Source organism: Phyllobates terribilis, unplaced genomic scaffold (assembly GCF_046119375.1).
Source record: "Phyllobates terribilis strain yellow unplaced genomic scaffold, ASM4611937v1 Scaffold_3__8_contigs__length_932513732, whole genome shotgun sequence".
Taxonomy (NCBI): Eukaryota; Metazoa; Chordata; class Amphibia; order Anura; family Dendrobatidae; genus Phyllobates; species Phyllobates terribilis.
Genome location: NW_027362763.1, coordinates 81,517,025 through 81,531,919, shown reverse-complemented (window position 1 = coordinate 81,531,919; position 14,895 = coordinate 81,517,025).

The window sequence follows — 14,895 nt, the reverse complement described above, 5'->3', positions numbered from 1 at the left end:
GAGAAGCGTTATGGGACGCCAATTCTCAATGCAAGATGGGTCCTTACCCTTTGACAAGATGATCAGGGCAGACCTCCTCATTGACTTTGGCAGAGTGCCCGAGGAAAGACACTCATTGAATACCTCAGTCAAGAGGGGAACCAAGGCGCCCTTAAAGATCTTATAGAATTCAGATGTTAAGCCATCCGGACCGGGAGATTTCTTCAGGGCAAGCCCTTCAATCGCCAACTTAACTTCCTCTTCCCTGATCATCTCTGTCAAAACGCCAAAGAGGGGTCTACCCCTGGTTCGGGGACAGCTTCAGCCAGAAAAGCCGATATCTCATCCCATTCCGGATCCCTCTTCCCCAAGAGGTGCGAGTAGAAGGATCTGACGACCTCCAGGATCCCTGATCTGGATCTTTTCAGGGACCCCGCAGTGTCAACCAGTCCTGTAACAACTTTACTATTCACTGACATCTTGCAGTTTCTGTAAGGGTCGGGCGAGCGGTACTTCCCGTAATCCCTCTCAAAAACCAAAGATGCGTGTCTATCATACTGACACCTCATTAGCAAAGATTTCACTCTGGAGATCTCCTCGCGGCTACCTCCAGTTGAGACAAGATGCTCGAGTTTCCTCCTCAGGCCCTGATACAGGCGGTACCTGTCCAGGCTCCTGAGGCTCGAGAGCTGGCGGAAGAATCTCGCCACCCTTTTCTTAAACATCTCCCACCACTCTGACTTACTACTACAAAGATCCAGTAAGGGTACCTGGCTCTGAAGAAAATCCTCAAAGGACTGTCTTATCTCCGCTTCTTCCAAGAGAGACGAATTGAGCCTCCAAAAGCCTCTTCCCATCCGGGGGGTCTCTGTAACATTCAGGGAAAACAAAATCAAACAGTGATCGGAGAACTCCACCTCAACAACAGATACTGCTGAAGAGACGGCTTCCTCCTTTAAATAAAACCTGTCTATCCTGGACCTACAGTTACCTCTATGATAGGTGAACCCCTCGTGGCCTGCGGTGTGCCGGATGTGGACATCCACCAGGCCAGCCTCACTAGCTATACTATTAAGGGCGACGCTATCATAAGTCAGCTTGTCTCTGGAACCTCCTCTATCCCGGGGCCTCGTGACAGTGTTGAAGTCCCCTCCAAAGACGACCTGCCGACTCGTAAAAAGGTAGGGCTTGATCCTCATAAAGAGACACTTCCGGTCCCATTTAGATTGGGGACCATAGATGTTAATGAGCCGAAGCTCTTGTCCCTTCATGAGGACATCTAATATCAGGCACCTCCCCATTTCTAACTCAATAACCCGTCGGCATTCTACCGGTGCGGTAAAAAGGACCGCCACTCCGCTATACGGCTCAGCCGCAAGAGACCAATAGGAGGGCCCGAGTCTCCACTCCCTCTTAGCTATAAACACCTCTGCCATATTTGGCAGCCTGGTCTCTTGCAAAAAGAAAATGTCAGCTTCAACCCGGCTGAGAAAATCAAAGGCCGCAAATCTAGCCATGTTTGACTTAATGCTGGCGACATTAATGGACGCCAGCGTCAACGGAGTGGGTACCGCCATCATTGGTGATTGAGTTAGATGACTTTCTTCTTCCCACTCCCCTTATCCTCTGCCTCAGAGGAGGAATCCTTCCCCCTCTTTAATGACACAGAGGTGTCCATTCCCACATTTTTCCTTCTTTTTTCGTCCTCGTCTCCGGACTCTGGGCCATTCCCTCCCCCCAAGGACCTTGCATCCCCAGGAGAAGGAGACTCGGCGCCCCCTGTAAGCTCCGCTGAAGCCGGATCCTCACCCTCAGCCTCCTCCTCAGAGGAAGAAATGTTATCAAGGGCTTGGAACCGGTTAGAAAGACCAACTAGAGGGGAGTCGGTTTTAACTTCCTTAGGTACCTTGGTCAGAGTGGGAGAAGATGTTTTATCTCCCTTCTTTTTCTTCTTTTTGGTGCCGAGCTTACGCTTGTTCTCTAGCCACCGCTTATTATCCTCATCCATACTTTCATAATGGGAGGATTCTGAAGAAGAGGCAGTTTCCTCCCTGTGGATCCTCCTGACCTCCTCATCCAACTCATCATCCCTCGGGGCCTCAGCAGCAAGACTGGCATCCAGGACAGGGGCTGCCCCGGTAGTCTGGGGCTCGCCCCGCTCCCTCTCCTGTCTGCGCTTGTCTAGACGCCTCAGCTGGGCAGGCGTCTTTTTATTGCTTTTCTTCCCTGGCCCCTCAGCTCCCCCACCCCTGCTAGTCCCCTCCCCAGCAGAATCGGCCTCACGGCTTACTCCCACCGGGGTCTCGACTGCATTAGCAAAGGAGCGAGGACAACGGCTGAATGGGTGACCTAACTCACCACACAGGTGGCACCTAATCTCCACACAAGAGGCGTCAAGATGGCCGACACCCCCACACAACGCGCATTTCTGCACGGTGCAGTTTGCACTGAAGTGTGTGGGGTCGCCGCACCTGTGACAGAGCTTCGGTTGCCCCTGGTAGAAGACCAGGACACGATCCCTACCCAGGAAGGCAGACGATGGAATGTGGGCAACCGTACCACCTGAACGCTTAAGTTTTACCATAAACGTCCAGGCCCCTGACCAGATACCAAACTCGTCGCGGTTTTTCTTTGGCATCTCCACCACCTCTCCATACCGACCAAGCGAAGTCATGATGTCATAGCAAGAAAGCGACTCATTACGAGTCATCACGGTCACTTTCTTGATCTGTTTTTGGCGAGACACTGCCTGAACGGCAAAGTCTCGCCAGCCGGGCTCATTTTTTGCCAACTCATAATTCGCCCAGAAGAGCTCAAGCCCCTCCGGCCGAACAAAGCTGACATCAAACTCAGGCGTGGAATAGGGATGTATCAAGACGTAGATGTCAATCGCCTTGAAGCCCATCCTCAGCAGGAGCTCCTCAACTTTAGACCTTGGAGGACATGCATCACTGCCCCTCCACCGAAGACGGACCACATTCCTACGCACACTGCCTGGCCCGGCTGTTGGGAGGGACCACACTGTATCTCCCCCTTTTTGCTCTCGGAAGGCCCCGAGGCCATGCCTCTCTATCCAGAACGATAGATCAACCTCTCGACCCTCTACCATTAGTGATCTCTCCCCCTTCTTTAGAGCCTCCAGAAGGCGACGTTGCAACATGCCGTCCCCAAAGCCCGGAGACGAGGAGGATGCCCTATTTGCCCCGGAGGTGACACTGGCATAACTCCGGACAGGTGTTGCCACCCCCGGGGGGGCAACCGGACCAGTGACCACGTCAGCCCCAACAGTATCACCATTACCCACCTCCATCTTACCCTCCACCAAACCAGCAACCACACCACCAGACAATGAATTATCCTCATTCACCTCCACCACCACATTCATTCCTGCTGGACCAGTAACAATGGTGGATGACCTTTTGACCTCCGCATCAGGCACAAGGGGCTCAGTCACCTCCATAGAACTGGAGGCGACCTCACCCCCGGTCTTATGTGTGCCCTCCACATCATCGGTCGGTAATTTCCGCTGTTTGGCATTTGGTATAATGTGCCGCTGATCTCTAGCTGCAGTTAGGCGCCGCTGATCTTTAGCATCAGGATCTTCCGGACCAGCAACGCCAACACAAAATAGCACTTTCGTGGGAGGACCGGAGCGCTCAGCCCCAACTGCCCCCTCACACTGCCGCCGCTTCTCAACTAAGTGATCAGCGGCAACAGCATTCAGAGGAGCCGAGGCTACCGGAGCTGCCCCCGACACCGGGCTGCTCCCCCCTCCCACTGAGGAGCGCACCACAGCATCGTGGCCTGATGGAACGCCCGCCGCCGGGCCGCCCTCACTGTCCAGCCTCTCGGCTGATGCACCTCCTGCTACGTCCCCACTACTACAAGCAGAGACGGAGCTCTGCGCCTCACTACCGCGCTCTGTAATCTCCCCGCGCCTTTGCACCGGATCCACAGCAGAACCCGGGCTGGGCTGAGCAACGGGGCTTATACAGCGAGCTGAGCCTGCCGCCGACTCAGGGGGTACAGGGAGGGGGGCATATACGTATCTTACCACTTCCTGCAGCTTTGGCTTGGTCTTCTTTGCCTTTTTGTGGCCCCCAGGTGCCTCTTCTGGTAGATCGTCACCAAGATGGAAGCTTTGGAGGCACACTGGGGACTCCAGGAGTTTAATCTCCGCCATTAGCGCCCCTCCCTGGCCGCTGCTGTCACTGTCCTCCCCAGAGCCGGCAGAACTGCGACCGGATGTCACTGTCGCCTGTCCTGCAGGGAGCTCGCTGCACGTGGCCTGCGGGTGACTTTGCAGGCTACCAGGTGGGGCTTCCTGCTGGTCATCATCACTCTCATCATCCACCTGGCTCTCAGGCTGCAGCCCCATCTGCCTTTGCTCTCTGGTATCAGCCATTTCTCTAAAGCAGTCTTCATTTATAAGTTTTTCTTTGAAAGGACCACTCTGCTCCCTGATGGTGGCTTTCCTAAGTTCCAGGCGTTGAATTTCACTGCTCAGTCTTTTTACCTTGGCTTGGAGCTTGGCCTTCCTTGGTTTGGAGGCCCCTGCAGCTTTGGCGCTTGTGCAGCGCAGCTCCTCCCGTAGCCTCCTGATGAGCTTACTGGCATCTTCATACTCACGGAGGTGGATCATGACCCGGGAGGCATATGTGGACACAGACTCCCGGGGTCCCTGCTGCGCCCACCCCCCCTCAGGGAGGTCGGCCTCACCTCCGTGAGCACTCAGCTTTCCTCCGGAAGGAGCGCCATCTTGCACGCCGCTGTCAGGCTTTTCCTCCATGCTGGAAGCCTTGCGGCTTCTGGGGGTCTCCACAATCCCGGGGGGAGTAGGAGCCACATTGCTGTGACTCCTGGTGCAGCGTCTCACCCCCGAGTCCTCTGATGTGCAGGCCGGTTGCTGGTTTCTTCTGCCCCCCGCCGGCCTGGTTCGGGAAGCAGAAGAATGGGACTTGGCTCCATCACTCATCCCAGAAACCAGTTCTCTCTCCGGGAAAGAGAGAGAGCAGGTCCCCAGGTGGAGAGGTGTTGGTTCTCAGAGATCAGGAGCTCACAGCAGGATCTGCAGCCACCACACCCGTAATCAGCACACTGACTAGCAGCTGATCAGAGCTGCACCCAGTATGCTGCTGGTGGAGTCACTGTGTACATACATTACATTACTGATCCTGAGCTACATCCTGTATTATACTCCAGAGCTGCACTCACTATTCTGCTGGTGCAGTCAATGTGTACATACATTACATTATTGATCCTGTACTGATCCTGAGTTACGTCCTGTATTATACTCCAGAGCTGCACTCACTATTCTGCTGGTGCAGTCACTGTGTACATACATTACATTACTGATCCTGAGTTACATCTTGTAATATACTCCAGAGCTGCGCTCACTATTCTGCTGGTGCAGTCACTGTGTACATACATTACATTACTGATCCTGTACTGATCCTGAGTTACATCCTGTATTATACTCCAGAGCTGCACTCACTATTCTGCTGGTGCAGTCACTGTGCACATATATTACATTACTGATCCTGTACTGATCCTGACTTACATCCTGTATTATACTCCAGAGCTGCACTCACTATTCTGCTGGTGCAGTCACTGTGCACATACATTACATTACTGATCCTCTACTCATCCTCAGTTACTTCCTTTATTATACTCCAGAGCTGCACTCACTATTTTGCTGGTGGAGTTACTGTGTACATACATTACATTACTGACCATGAGATACATCCTGCATTATACTCCGGAGCTGCACTCACTATTCTGCTGGTGCATTCAATGTGTACATAAATTACATTACTGATCCTGAGTTACATCCTGTATTATAATCCAGAGCTGCACTCACTATTCTGCTGGTGCAGTCACTGTGTACATATATTACATTACTGATCCTGTACTGATCCTGACTTACATCCTGCATTATACTCCAGAGCTGCACTCACTATTCTGCTGGTGCAGTCACTGTGCACATATATTACATTACTGATTCTCTACTCATCCTCAGTTACATCCTTTATTATACTCCAGAGCTGCACACACTATTCTGCTGGTGTAGTCACTGTGTACATTCATTACATTACTGATCCTCAGTTACATCCTGTATTATACTCCAGGGCTGCACTCACTATTCTGCTGGTGGAGTCACTGTCTACATTCATTACATTACTGATCCTGAGTTACATCCTGTATTATAATTCAGAGCTGCACTCACTATTCTGCTGGTGCAGTCACTGTCTACATTCATTACATTACTGATCCTGAGTTACATCCTGCATTATACTCCAGAGCTGCACTCACTATTCTGCTGGTGCAGTCACTGTGCACATATATTACATTACTGATTCTCTAGACATCCTCAGTTACATCCTTTATTATACTCCAGAGCTGCACACACTATTCTGCTGGTGGAGTCACTGTGTACATTCATTACATTACTGATCCTGAGATACATCCTGTATTACACTCCAGAGCTGCACTCACTATTCTGCTGCTGCAGTCACTGTGTACATACATTACATTACTGATCCTGAGTTACATCCTGTATTATAATCCAGAGCTGCACTCACTATTCTGCTGGTGTAGTCACTGTGTACATACATTACATTACTGATCCTGTACTGATCCTGAGTTACATCCTGTATTATACTCCAGAGCTGAACTCACTATTGTGCTGGTGCAGTCACTGTGTACATACATTACATTACTGATCCTGTACTGATCATGAGTTACATCCTGTATTATACTCCAGAGCTGCACTCACTTTTCTGCTGGTGCTGTCACTGTGTACATATATTACATTACTGATCCTGTACTGATCCTTAGTTACATCCTGTATTATACTCCAGAGCTGAACTCACTATTGTGCTGGTGCAGTCACTGTGTACATACATTACATTACTGATCCTCTACTCATCCTCAGTTAATTCCTTTATTATACTCCAGAGCTGCACTCACTATTCTGCTGGTGGAGTCACTGTGTACATACATTACATTACTAATCCTGAGTTCCATCCTGTATTATACTCCAGAGCTGCACTCACTATTCTGCTAGTGCAGTCACTGTGTACATACATTACATTACTGATCCTGAGTTCCATCCTGTATTATACTCCAGAGCTGCACTCACTATTCTGCTGGTGCAGTCACTGTGCACATACATTACATTACTGATCCGGTTCTGATCCTGAGTTACATCCTGTATTATACTCCAGAGCTGCACTCACTATTCTGCTGGTGCAGCCACTGTGTACATATATTACATTACTGATCCTGTACTGATCCTGAGTTTCATCCTGTATTATACTCCAGAGCTGCACTCACTATTCTGCTAGTGCAGTCACTGTGTACATACATTACATTACTGATCCTGAGTTCCATCCTGTATTATACTCCAGAACTGCACTCACTATTCTGCTAGTGCAGTCGCTGTGTACATACATTACATTACTGATCCTGAGTTCCATCCTGTATTATACTCCAGAGCTGCACTCACTATTCTGCTGGTGCAGTCACTGTGCACATACATTACATTACTGATCCGGTTCTGATCCTGAGCTACATCCTGTATTATACTCCAGAGATGCACTCACTATTCTGCTGGTGTAGTCACTGTGTACATACATTACATTACTGATCCTCTACTGATCCTGAGTTACATCCTGTATTATACTCCAGAGCTGCACTCACTATTCTGCTGGTGCACCACTGTGTACATATATTACATTACTGATCCTGTACTGATCCTGAGTTACATCCCTTATTATACCCCAGAGCTGCACTCACTATTCTGCTAGTGCAGTCACTGTGTACATACATTACATTACTGATCCTGAGTTCCATCCTGTATTATACTCCAGAGCTGCACTCACTATTCTGCTGGTACAGTCACTGTGTACATACATTACATTACTGATCCTGTACTGATCCTTAGTTACATCCTATATTATACTCCAGAGCTGCACTCACTATTCTGCTGGTGCAGTCACTGTGTGCATACATTACATTACTGATCCTGAGTTACATCCTGTATTATAATCCTGAGCTGTACTCACTATTCTGCTGGTGCAGTCACTGTGTACATATATTACATTACTAATCTTGTACTTATCCTGACTTGCATCCTGTATTATACTCCAGAGCTGCACTCACTATTCTGCTTGTGCAGTCACTGTGCACATACATTACATTACTGATCCTCTACTGATCCTCAGTTACATCCTGTATTATACTCCAGAGCTGCACTCACTATTCTGCTGGTGGAGTCACTGTGTACATACATTACATTACTGATCCTGCACTGATCCTGAGTTATATACTGTATTATACTCCAGAGCTGCTCTCACTATTCTGCTGGTGCAGTCACTGTGTACATACATTACATTACTGATCCTGAGTTACATCCTGTATTATACTCCAGAGCTGTACTCACTATTCTGCTGGTGCAGTCACTGTGTACATACATTACATTACTCATCCTGAGTTACATCTTGTATTATAATCCAGAGCTGCACTCACTATTCTGCTGGTGCAGTCACTGTGCACATATATTACATTACTGATTCTCTACTCATCCTCAGTTACATCCTTTATTATACTCCAGAGCTGCACACACTATTCTGCTGGTGGAGTCACTGTCTACATTCATTACATTACTGATCCTGAGTTACATCCTGTATTATAATTCAGAGCTGCACTCACTATTCTGCTGGTGCAGTCACTGTCTACATTCATTACATTACTGATCCTGACTTACATCCTGCATTATACTCCAGAGCTGCACTCACTATTCTGCTGGTGCAGTCACTGTGCACATATATTACATTACTGATTCTCTAGTCATCCTCAGTTACATCCTTTATTATACTCCAGAGCTGCACACACTATTCTGCTGGTGGAGTCACTGTGTACATTCATTACATTACTGATCCTGAGTTACATCCTGTATTATAATCCAGAGCTGCACACACTATTCTGCTGGTGGAGTCAGGGGCGGAACTACCGCCTGTGCAGCCGGTTCATTGAACGGGGGCCCCCGAGGGAGAGGGGGCCCCTCCAGCCTCCAGCAGGGCCGCCATCAGGGCATGACTGCCCTGACTCCAGCATGGGGCCCGGCCGGTCGGGGCCCCTTCGGGACCCCCCTCTTGTGCGTCTCTTCATGGAGCCCCCCCGCAGGACCTCCCGCCGTCACATGACCGGAGATGTCCCTGCGCTCCACATGGTTCCCCGGCACCATGCTGAGCGCAGGGACATCTCCGGTCATGTGACGGCGCCGGCACAATACTTACCCCTCCCCGTGCCTCCTCAGCGTCTTCCGCGTCCTCTGACTGTGACGTCTCAGGTCAGAGGGCGCGGTGATGTCTTTACACCGCGCGCGCTCTCTCCTGACCTGTCACAGTGCAGAGCGGGAAGACGCGGGCGACGCTGGAGTCCGGAGCAGCGCCAGCAGCAGGTAAGAAGTGAGGTGAGTATTGGATTTTTTTTATTTTTTTCATGTATGGGGCATGGGGCATTATATGGTGGGGGGAAAGTGGGTGTGACATCCTGCATGGAGCATTATATGGTGGGGGGGTGTGTGACATCCTGCATGGGGCATTATCTGGTGGGGGGATGTGTGACATCCTGCATGGGGCATTATGAGGGGGGAACAGCCTGCATGGAGCATTACATGGGGCCAATATTCTGTATGGAGTGTTATATGGGGGTCAGTATTCTGTATGGAGCATTATATGGGGGACAGTATCCTGTATGGAGCGTTATATGGGGACCAGTATCCTGTAGGGAGCATTATATGGGGACCAGTATCCTGTATGGAGCATTATATGGGGACCAGTATACTGTATGGAGCATTATAAGGGGGTCAGTATCCTGTATGGAGCGTTATATGGGGGCCAGTATCCTGTATGGAGCATTATAAGGGGGTCAGTATCCTGTATGGAGCATTATATGGTGCCCATAATACTGTATGGAGGACTATACTGTCCGGTCTGCACTGTGCGCTGTGAGGATTTGCCGGTTTCTGGGCTATTGTAGAATTCACAATAGATATCGCTCGTGTAATGGGGCATTGTAAGGGGGGAACAGCCTGCATGGAGCGTTATATGGGGGCCAGTATTCTGTATGCAGTGTTATGTGGGGCTCACTACAGTCTGTGTCCGCCCCTGGCAAAATCAGCAGCGTATCAAATACTTATTTTCCCCACTGTACTAATAGCACACAGCACTCACATAATATACCAGCAGGTGGGATTAGGTTTGGGGGGCTCCTGTCCAGCGGCCACAGAATAACTGTTGCGGCCGCTGGTCCTGAAAACTGATTTCCTCCTCTCTAGTCTCTAGCGATGTATGTAGGTGTATTGTGCTGATTACACTGCCCCCTAGTGTCCAACAATCACTCTGCATAACATTTTCAAAAGCAAATATCTGATATTTAGTTCTGTGTTACACCCAGACAGACGAGCCGCTGTATACTCACACGTATCAGATTCCTGAATATTTGGAAGCTTTACTAGTTTTTTTATCACAAAACATGGAGATGTCGGGGATTGAACCCAGGGCCTCATACAGGGAAAGCATGCGCTCTACCACTGAGCTACATCCCCTGTATGGACACCCATGGATTTGTTCTCATCTCCAAGAGTCACTAATCTATGACTATCTACTAATAGATTTTCTCTATTATTTTTTCTCTTTTATAATCATGCAGCATAAATAACATCATATTCTCATAGTCTGGACTATTAGGGACAAGACAAAACTATTTTTCTTTAATTTTTTCATTATTTGTTTATATTTAAAATATGGGGAAAAAAGGAGGCGATTTTATTTTTTATGCCTTTTATTGAACAGATTAAAAAAAAATGCAATTCTCCTTTTCCCGTATTTTAAAGAGATTGTTCCCTACTGGATGGCGCTTTTCTATTGTCCCAATGAATTAAGAAGAAAGCATAGAGCACTTACCTCCCAGATACGCACCGTGACAAGCACTGCACCCCATGATGATCTCCTGATATTGCTTATGTCTGATGATTGGTTGCAGGCCATCAGCAGCGGTAGAAAGGCGGCATCACCTGCAGGAGAGATTACACTCTTGTGTCAGTGTGAGCGGGCTGTCGTGGAGAGCAGTCACATTAGTGACTGCTGATGTGACTCTTCTCCAAGTCATCCGGATTGTCGTGGGACAGTATGGATTATATTCACGGCAGACAGGTGAGTATTATGGTGGTTTACTACTTTTTGTCGTTTACAGGTGACAAGGGCATCAGGGATTAGGTGTTAAGGTGAGCATTATGGTGTTTTTTTATTTTTTTCTCTTTTACAGGGGACAAAGGCTTTGGTGAATTAGGTGTAAAGGTGAATATAATACTTTTTTATTTTTATTTTAATAAAGGAGTGTTTGTCTTTATTTCAAATAAAGGACTTTATTCTGGGTGTGTTTTTTTACAATCTGATTATTGGGTTAGTAATAGGGAGTCTTATAGATGCCTCTCCATTACTAACTTGTGGGCTTGATGTTAGCGGCCATAAAACAGCTGACGTCAACCCCACAATCATTAACCCACTTGTCATCGCATCAAGACAAGTGGGAAGAGCAGAGGCTAAGCATCAGATTTGGCACATTTTATTGATGTACCATTTCTGGGGCGGATGAGAGCTGATGTTTTTAGTCTAGGAGGGGGCCAATAACCATGGCCACTTCCTAAGCTATTAATATCATCTCGCAGCTGTCTGTTTAGCCTTTGATGGTTAGTGAATATAGGGGGACCCCACATCAATTTTTGTTTGGGGTCTCCCCTATAATAAGCAGTAAAGGCTAAGCAAACAGCTGTGAGCTGATATTAATAGCCTGGGAATCTTTATGGCTATTGGCCTGTTCCCAAATAATATCAGCCACCAGCCGTTGATTTTCCCTTTGCTGATTATAAAAATTACGAGGGACCCCACTTCTCTTTTTTTATTAACAAGCACAGTAAAATACACACCTAAAGTAACCTTAGTTTGCTGCCACTAGGTGTTCCAGCAGCTGGAAACTTCCAAAACCTAAAATGTCCCTCAAAGTTTCCCATGAGGTTTCTGGGCCTTGCAACTGCCGGGAGACCCGGTGGCTTTGAACTCTACAAGGTTACCGGAGTTCAAGCCACCGGGTCTGACGGCGGTAGCTCTAATGCGAGACTTTTGAATGCCGGAGTGCTGGACATGCGCCGGGAGCTGAATGCAGCTCATATCATTGTTGCCTGAGATCAGCGCGAGCAGGCGACAGTGATGGAAATTGTAGTCAGCAAGCCCAGTGTACATTATGTGTAAAATAAAGAATTAGATTAAAAAAACAGAGGGGGCTCTGGCCAAATTTTCATAACCAGCAGAGGGAAAGCCGTCTGCTGGGGGCTGATATTACTAGCCAGGGAAAGGGGCCATTAGCCCAAAATGTTCCCTGGTTATCAATAACAGCTATCAAAAGACTGACCGTCACTTCCAAAACAGAAAACTGGTCTGTACAGGTGCTTACTAAGAGTTGCCATCTATATAACTAACAAATAAAGTAGCACTCTGTAGCGCTATAGCATGAAAACATGAAATGTATGAAATTTGAATTGCATTACTGCTCTAGAAAATAGAAATAAATGAGAATTCTTAGCGCATAAATTAGCCAATTCATGTGTACCCGATAGCCATGGTAAGGCGACTCTCGTTGCCAGGAACCTACCTAGTGTGAATCCAATCTTATACTAAAGTGTACATGTATATGGGAGGGTAGGATCCTGCTATAATTAAAACCTCCTGAGGCTTAGGGGTGGAGTGATCATTCAGAAATCCTATGTATACAAATATCAAAAGACTGACCGTCACTTTCAAAACAGAAAACCGGTGTGTACAGGTGCTTACTAAGAGTAGCCATCTCCATATATAACCAACAAATAAAGTAGCACTCTGTAGCGCTATAGTATGCAAACATACTATTGTTATAGTTACAGTGGTGGCCAAAAGTATTGGCACCCCTGCAATTCTGTCAGATAATACTCAGTTTCTTCCTGAAAATGATTGCAATCACAAATTCTTTGGTCTTATTCTCTTCATTTAATTTGCTTGCAAGGAAAAAACACAAAAGAGAATGAAGCAAAAATCAAATCATTGATCATTTCACACAAAACTCCAAAAATGGGCCGGACAAAAGTATTGGCACCCTCAGCCTAATACTTGGTTGCACAACCTTTAGCCAAAATAACTGCGAACAACCGCTTCCGGTAACCATCAATGAGTTTCTTACAATGCTCTGCTGGAATTGTAGACCATTCTTCTTTGGCAAACTGCTCCAGGTCCCTGATATTTGAAGGGTGCCTTCTCCAAACTGCCATTTTGAGATCTCTCCACAGGTGTTCTATGGGATTCAGGTCTGGACTCATTGCTGGCCACCTTAGAAGTCTCCAGTGCTTTCTCTCAAACCATTTTATAGCGCTTTTGGAAGTGTGTTTTGGGTCATTGTCCTGCTGGAAGACCCATGACCTCTGAGGGAGACCCAGCTTTCTCACACTGGGCCCTACATTATGCTGCAAAATTTGTTGGTAGTCTTCAGACTTCATTATGCCATGCACACGGTCAAGCAGTCCAGTGCCAAAGGCAGCAAAGCAACCCCAAAACATCAGGGAACCTCCACCATGTTTGACTGTAGGGACCGTGTTCTTTTCTTTGAATGCCTCTTTTTTTTCCTGTACACTCTATGTTGATGCTTTTTCCCAAAAAGCTCGACTTTTGTCTCATCTGACCAGAGAACATTCTTCCAAAACGTTTTAGGCTTTCTCAGGTAAGTTTTGGCAAACTCCAGCCTGGCTTTTTTATGTCTCGGGGTAAGAAGTGGGGTCTTCCTGGGTATCCTACCATACAGTCCCTTTTCATTCAGACGCCGACGGATAGTACGGGTTGACACTGTTGTACCCTTGGACTGCAGGGAAGCTTGAACTTGTTTGGATGTTAGTAGAGGTTCTTTATCCACCATCCGCACAATCTTGCGTTGAAATCTCTCGTCAATTTTTCTTTTCCGTCCACATCTAGGGAGGTTAGCCACAGTGCCATGGGCTTTAAACTTCTTGATGACACTGCGCACGGAAGACACAGGAACATTCAGGTCTTTGGAGATGGACTTGTAGCCTTGAGATTGCTCATGCTTCCTCACAATTTGGTTTCTCAAGTCCTCAGACAGTTCTTTGGTCTTCTTTCTTTTCTCCATGCTCAATATGGTACACACAAGGACACAGGACAGAGGTTGAGTCAACTTTAATCCATGTTAACTGGCTGCAAGTGTGATTTAGTTATTGCCAACACCTGTTAGGTGCCACAGGTAAGTTACAGGTGCTGTTAATTACATGAATTAGAGAAGCATCACATGATTTTTCAAACAGTGCCAATACTTTTGTCCACCCCCTTTTCTAGGTTTGGTGTGGAATTATATCCAATTTAGCTTTAGGACAATTCTTTTTGTTTTTTTTCATTGAAGACAAATTAAATGAAGATAATAATACCAAAGAGTTTGTGATTGCAATCATTTTCAGGAAGAAACTGAGTATCATCCGACAGAATTGCAGGGGTGCCAATACTTTTGGCCACCACTGTACTATTGTTATACTTTAGGAGGGCTAAATCTGCACCTTGCTGGTGATCCACTGACCAGCCCACCCGAGGCGTCCACAGGGAATCTGCCAGGTAGGAAGATTACCAGTCCAGGTCCTGTTCTAATAGATAGTTTTGTGGATTTGGGGTAACTGAGTGATATGGACACATTATTATAGGGGCACGAGACACCCAGGTAAAATCCATGTATGTCATGTAGGACGGCCCTGGTGGTACAGAAAAGTAAAAAAAACTGATGACTTTTTTTTTTAGAGGCATTTGTATACTTTACCTTCTATTATTA